Source organism: Aquarana catesbeiana, linkage group LG01 (genome assembly GCF_042186555.1).
Source record: "Aquarana catesbeiana isolate 2022-GZ linkage group LG01, ASM4218655v1, whole genome shotgun sequence".
Lineage (NCBI taxonomy): Eukaryota > Metazoa > Chordata > Amphibia > Anura > Ranidae > Aquarana > Aquarana catesbeiana.
The window spans coordinates 549,807,020-549,814,934 of record NC_133324.1 but is presented as its reverse complement, the minus strand read 5'-3'; positions in this window follow the sequence as shown (position 1 = coordinate 549,814,934).

Here is a 7,915-nt window from a genome sequence, read left to right as displayed (position 1 = left end):
GGGGTCAGTAGAAAGAATGCTCGTTACATAGGTGGACAGTAGGAAGAATGTTCCTTGCATTGGTGGACAGTAGGAAGAATGTTCCTTACATTGGTGGTCAGTAGGAATAATGTTCCTTACATTGGTGGTCAGTAGGAAGAATGCTCCTTACATTGGGGGTCAGTGGAAAGAATTCTCATTACTTTGGTGGACAGTAGGAAGAATGTTCCTTGCATTGGTGGACAGTAGGAAGAATGTTCCTTACACTGGTGGTCAGTAGGAAGAATGATCCTTACATTGGGGGTCAATTGAAATAATGCTCCTTGCATTGGTGGTCAGTAGGAATAATGTTCCTTACATTGGTGGTCAGTAGGAAGAAAGCTCCTTACACTGGGGGTTAGTGGAAAGAATTCTCATTACATTGGTGGACAGTAGTAAGAATGTTCCTTGCATTGGTGGACAGTAGGAAGAATGTTCCTTACATTGGTGGTCAGTAGGAAGAATGATCCTTACATTGGGGGTCAATGGAAATAATGCTCCTTGCATTGGTGGACAGTAGGAAGAATGTTTCTTACATTGGGGGTGAGTGTAAAGAATGCTCATTACATTGGTGGACAGTAGGAAGAATGTTCCTTGCATTGGTGGTCAGTAGGAAGAATGTTCTTTACATTGGGGGTCAGTAGAAAGAATGCTCATTACATTGGTGGACAGTAGGAAGAATGTTCCTTGCATTGGTGGTCAGTAGGAATGATGTTCCTTACATTTGTGGTCAGTAGGAAGAATGCTCCTTACATTGAGGGTCAGTGGAAAGAATGCTCATTACATTGGTGGACAGTAAGAAGAATGTTCCTTGCATTGGTGGGCAGTAGGAAGAATGTTCCTTACATTGGTGGTCAGTAGGAATAATGTTCCTTACATTGGTGGTCAGTAGGAATAATGTTCCTTACATTGGTGGTCAGTAGGAAGAATGCTCCTTACATTGGGGGTCAGTGGAAAGAATGCTCATTATATTGGTGGACAGTAGGAAGAATGTTCCTTGCATTGGTGGACAGTAGGAAGAATGTTCCTTACATTTGTGGTCAGTAGGAATAATGTTCCTTACATTTGTGGTCAGTAGGAAGAATGCTCCTTACATTGGGGGTCAGTGGAAAGAATGCTCATTACATTGGTGGACAGTAGGAAGAATGTTCCTTGCATTGGTGGTCAGTAGGAATAATGTTCCTTACATTGGTGGTCAGTAGGAAGAATGCTCCTTACATTGGGGGTCAGTGGAAAGAATGCTCATTACATTGATGGACAGTAGGAAGAATGTTCCTTGCATTGGTGGACAATAGGAAGAATGTTCCTTACATTGGTGGTCAGTAGGAATAATGCTCCGTACATTAGTGGTCAGTAGGAAGAATGCTCCTTACATTGGGGGTCAGTGGAAAGAATGCTCATTACATTGGTGGACAGTAGGAAGAATGTTCCTTGCATTGGTGGACAGTAGGAAGAATGTTCCTTACATTGGTGGTCAGTAGGAAGAATGATCCTTACATTGGGGGTCAATGGAAATAATGCTCCTTGCATTGGTGGACAGCAGGAAGAATGTTCCTTACATTGGTGGTCAGTAGGAAGCATGTTCCTTACATTGGGGGTGAGTGGAAAGAATGCTCATTACATTGGTGGACAGTAGGAAGAATGTTCCTTGCATTGGTGGACAGTAGGAAGAATGTTCCTTACATTGGGGGTCAGTGGAAAGAATGCTCATTACATTGGTGGACAGAAGGAAGAATGTTCCTTGCATTGGGGGTCAGTGGAAAGAATACTCATTACATTGGTGGTCAATAGGAAGAATGTTCCTTACATTGGGGGTCAGTGGAAAGAATACTCATTACATTGGTGGACACTGGACAGTAGGAAGATTGTTCCTTACATTGGGGTCTGTGGAAAGAATGCTCCTTACATTGGGGGTCAGTGGAAAGAATGCTCCTTACATTGGTGCAAAGTAGAAAGAATATTCCTTACACTGGTGGTCGATAGGAAGAATGTTCCTTACATTGGTGGTCAGTGGAAAGAATGCTCTTTACATTGGGGGTTAGTACAAAGAATGTTTCTTACATTGGTGGTCAGTAGGAAGAATGCTCCTTACATTGGTGGTATTTGGGGGAAAACCTACCTCACATTGGTGGTATGTGAGGAAAATGTACCTTACATTGGTGGTATATGGGAAAAAATATACCTTGCATTGGTAATCAGTGGTAAGAATGCCCCTAACATTGGTGGTCAGTGGGAAACAAAAATGCCCCTTACATTGGTGGAAAGTCTGAAAAATGCCCCTTACTTTGGTGATCAGTGGGAAGAATATCCCTTAAAGTGGTGGTCAGTTTGGGATAATGTACCTTACATTGGTTGTAAGTGAGGAAAATGTAACTAACATTGATGGCCAATGGTAAAAAAAAGTCCCTTATGTTAGTTGTCATTGGTAAGAATGCCCCTTACACCGGTGGTCAATGAGAAGATTGCTCCTTATATTGGTGGCCAGTGTCCCTATCAATGGTGATAAGTAGGGAAAAATGTTCCTTACATTGGTAACTGGGAAAAATGCCCCTTACATATGTGATCAGTGGGAAAAATGTAACTGGTGGTACATTGGTGGTCAGTGGGAAAATGTCCCTTACATTGGTGGTCAGTGGTAAGAATGCCTCTAACATTGGTGGTCAGTGGTAACAATGTCCTTAACATTGGTAGTCAGTGGGAAAAAATGCCCCTAACTTTGGTGGTCAGTAGTAAAAAGACACCCTACATTGCTGGTCAGTGGTAACAATGCCCCTCACATTGGTGGTCAGTGGGAAAAAATGCCCCTAACATTGGTGATCAGTGGGAAAAGGCCCCGAACATTGGTGATCAGTGGGAAAATGCCCCCATCATTAGCATTCAGTGGGAAAATTTCCCCTAACATTGGTGGTCAGTGGAAAAAGGCCTCTAACATTGGTGGTCAGCAAGAAAGGGCCCCTAACATTGGTGGTTAGTGGGAAATGCCCCTTACATTTGGAATCAGTAGGAAAAGACCCCTAACATTGGTGTTCAGTGGGCAATGCCCCTTACATTGGTAGTCAGTGGAAAAATGCAGTGAACATTGGTGATCAGTGGGAAAAGGCCCCTAACATTGGTGATTGGTGGGAAAATGCCCTGAACATTGGTAATCAGTGGGAAAATGCCCCTATCATTAGCATTCAGTGGGGAAAATTCCCCTAACATCGGTGGCCAGTGGGAAAAGGCCCCTAACATTGGTGGTCAATAGGAAAAAGCCCCTAACATTGGTGGTCAGTAAGAAAGAGTCCCTAACATTGGTGGTTAGTGGGAGATGCCCCTTACATTTGTGATCAGTAGGAAAAGACCCCTAACATTGGTGTTCAGTGGGAAATGCCCCTTACATAGGTGGTCAGTGGAAAATGCAGTAAACATTGGTGATCAGTGGGAAAATGCCCTGAACATTGGTGGTTAGTGGGATAAGGCCCCTAATATTGGTGGTCAGTGGGAGAAGCCCTGAACATTGGTGATCAGAGTGAAAATCGCTGCGTACTTTGATCAGAGGGAAAAATACCCCTTAAGCTGACTATACACTATACCCTATACCAATCTAATTGTACAATCTCCTTTAAGTCTACCATTAACTATGTATTTCAAGAGCATGCATTTATATTAATAAAAGGATTGTATAGGTTTGTCCACAGCCATGCATCCAGCCCCCTAATCTACATGCGGGGTGCCGGATGCATGGATTTCATTTTTTTTTGTTTTGTTTTTTGACGCACGTAAATAGAGCCAGAGGCTCTAATAGGGGGTGGTTGTTTGCCCCCCCCCCCCCAAAAAAAAATACACCAGCTGCCACTGGCCCCCATATTATATGATTTTGGTCAATTATTTTACAGCGATTGTACAATCAGACTATATCGTGTATGGCCAGCTTTACATTAATGGTCAATGGGCCAGTATTGCATGTGATGGAGTTTCTCAAAAATCACTGTCATTTAATTCAGCTAGATTTTTTTCTCTTTATTACTTTTTGGTCACAGCCTACACTTTTCAACATCAGCAATCTGTCCGGGAATGGCCAGCCTAGCAAATTCAACCCAAGACCTGACCATTTGATGCAAAAAGCAAACCTCCATGAACCCCAAAATGTAATTGCGGGATGTTTGGTTAAAGTGGGAGTAAACTCCCATCCCTTACTTATACTTATAGGTAAGCCTATAATAAGGCTTACCTATAGGTAGTGTAAATATCTCCTAAATGTGCGCCGTATAGGAGATGTTTAATGTACATGCAGCCAGTGACACCACTGGTGCATGCGCTCTGAAAGAATGGCCACCTGGGCTGTTCCTTCAGAGCCCTGTGTTGTGAACTGCGGCTCCTGCGCGCATGGGCAGGAGTGACATCATCGCAGCTCTGGCCAGTCCCACAGCCGGAGTCCGCAAATCCGGAAGGAAGAAGGGTGAAGATGAAAGCATCTGCGCTGGAAGGGCTTTGTCTAGTGTGTGATGCATACTAGCATATTATGACATTACTTTGCAGGCTACAAAAAAAAAAGTCCACGGGTTTACTACCTCTTTAACTGTTGCACCAGTTGGGGTCATAGTGCATGCATCTATAATCAGAAAGAGACTGCACCAATTTAATCTGCATGGGAGATGTGTGAATAAAAGCCTTTGCTGTCCCAAAAGAACATTAGAGCAAAACTACAGTTCAGACCTTATGTAACAATGTGCTGAAGACTGAACAATCAAACATTGGGTGGATTTACTAAAGGCAAATAGACTGTGCACTTTTGCAAGTACAGTTACACTTATTGTCCCCAGAGCTTAGTGTGGCTTCACACTGCCCCACTGAACTTTGGCTAAATTTTCAAGTGGGTTGGCTGCTCTTTCTCTTAGATGTCTATTATGTCCCGTGGTTTTTGTGAAATTGCACCAAAACCGCAGAACATAATGGAAGTCTATGAGAAAGCGCAGCTAACTCACACAAAAAAAGGTGGGTTAGGTGTGCTTTAAAAACGGAAATAATTCTGTGCTGGGGTAAATAAAAAAGCAAACAAAAGCAGCCAACACCAAAATCTGTGATATTAAATTTGTTAAAAAAACAAAACAAAACAATGCAGTAATGTGGCAAAAATCAATAAATCACAATAATAATAAATCCACAAACTTAATGTGCATAAAATTGTAAATAAATAAATAGATAAAGTCCCAATTCATAAAGTGCAAAGACAATCTGAAAATCCAAGTGCAGATGTGAACAGTGACCTCTCTATTCTAGAGCAAGGATTATGTAAGACTCATTATTGTGTTCAAGCCATAAAAGTGCTTCCAGTTCTTGTCACCACTGTGATATCACTCCATGCTAAGTAATTAAATTAGCCTCTTATCAAACAATAGGGCCCATAATATTAAAATGGGCAAAAATTCTTTGTGCAGTCAAGGTGTCCTCATGCCCTAGTCACCCCCTTGCTCCGAACTCAACTGAAGGTATATTATAGTTCCCTTTTAAGAAATCAGAAGTAATTGAATATGTGTCCTGTGGAGAAAAACACAGTTTTTTCAAATAGTAATTGATTCTCTCTATAGGCTCTTGATAGGCAATTGCCACACCATGTCCAATTCCTCGTTCCCACTGTCTGAATTTTCTTGCAACAGTTCTGCACAACTTGTCCTCTCTATTTTCTGGAAAATGCAATTCTAGGTATATAGGTGTTCTCTGCAGTACTCCAATTGATGGTGGACAAGGATCCAAGTATTATGCCTCTGCAGGGGAGCAGCATCCACTGCCACCACTAGCTCAATCAGCCAAAAGCGCACTGGGGCAGTATGAAGCCGCCCTTAATGAATGTGGTAAAGCTTCACTTTGTAAAGAACACCCAATCAGGTGCAAGGAAAACATAAATAACAGCATTTTTGCTTGCACATGATTGGATGGTGGAAATCAGCGGAACTTCACCACATTCACTAAGTTCTGGGAAAAGTGAGTGTAACTGCACTTGCAAAGTGCACAGTCTATTTGCCTTTAGTAAATTAACCCCTTTGAGTTGTTGGGTCACAATAGCAGCATTTCAGGGGAAGAACCTTAAACAACTGTGAAGCATGTTGAGGTAAATGTTATGGTTTGGGGCTGCTTTGCTAATTGAGGGCCTGGACAGCTAGCAGTCATCAAGTCAACTATACATCATATCAAAGTATGCTGTATGAGAATGTGAGGCCATCTGCCCAAAAGTTAAAGTTGAACTGGAAATGAGTCTTTCAACAAAACGATCCGAAGCATGCTAGTTAATCCATCACAGAATGGTTCAGAAAATAGAAATTGAGGGTAACAGGCTGCCCTAGCCAAAACCCCATTTGCATTTCCACTATAACATTGTAGTAGTATTTTGAAATGGGTAATTCATGCAAGGAAACTCACAAACACCTTGCAAATGAAGGAATTTTGCTTGGTGACGTAGTTTAAATCTTTAATATCAGAGACTGGTAGACAGAATGCTTACAAGAAGTCATTTCTGCTAAAAGAGGCAATAACGGCTTTGGAGCCAAGGATATACATACTTTTTTCCACAGTACACTATTATATCTAAAATTAATATTTTGTTAAATAAATGATTGAATAGGCAGTTTTTTTTCTGCTAGTATTATTCAAGTATACTATATTTATCTGTTGGCACTGATTGAAAAATGTTCACCTCTTCAAATATGTTAAAAAAAGTCAGTGGTTTATATGGAATATATTGCATACATTTATTTTATGTATTTCATGTGCCTTGTTTTTCTCAATATTTACAGGTAGACCAAGCTGAAATGTTGACAAGGTTTCTGCAGTCACCAAAATGCACCTGGTCCAACCCCAGCCACTGCCAGATTTGTTGAACATCTTGGTCTGCATTTAAATTACACCCAAAGGCTCGTACTCTCTGCTACCTAAATGTTGCAACCCCTAAGCAGTGTTCTGTCCCAAGCATTGCTTTCCTCCATAATTGTAAAAAAATTGTGAAAAAAAAATCAAAGTTTAAATTTGCCATCCACGCTGCTTCTGTTTGATCTGCAACTGCCATGGTGCTGTACATGTGATCAGTTAAAACACCGGCCATTTGATGGTTTGACAGTTTGGTTGAGAACACAAGCAAGTGTGACAGTTAGCAAGCCTGGTATTCCAGAATTGGAACTGTTTTTTGAATCATTAAATCAATGGGGTTCCGCTTTATGGTTTACTGCTGTTCAGGGGTTCAGGCCTTCAGCAAAATGGCAGCCTCCAGCAAGAAGAAACAGGAGCAATGCTGGAGACAATTTACAGCACACGTTCATTTTGGTAGCATAATTATTCATGTGGAATGTATGTTCCTTGCTAAAGAATTTCATTTTTTATCAAGTGGTTATGGGTAAAGTTACGCTTTAACTTTGTTACTGGGTAACTGACTAACCTTAATTTTCCTAAACAAATCAAATAGTGCAGCCTCTACCTCCAGCAACTTAAGAGACTTTGGATGGCTTTTCTGAACATATAAGTGATGACCAGTTATAGGGCGTACACACGGTCGGACTTTGTTCGGACATTCCGACAACAAAATCCTAGGATTTTTTCCGACGGATGTTGGCTCAAACTTGTTTTGTCTACACACGGTCGCACAAAGTTGTCGGAAAATCCGATCGTTCTAAACGCGGTGACGTAAAACACGTACGTCGGGACTATAAACGGGGCAGTAGCCAATAGCTTTCATCTCTTTATTTATTCTGAGCATGCGTGGCACTTTGTCCGTCGGATTTGTGTACACACGATCGGAATTTCCGACAACGGATTTTGTTGTCGGAAAATTTTATCTCCTGCTCTCCAACTTTGTGTGTTGGAAAATCCGATGGAAAATTTCCAATGGAGCCTACACACGGTCGGAATTTCTGACAACACGCTCCGATCG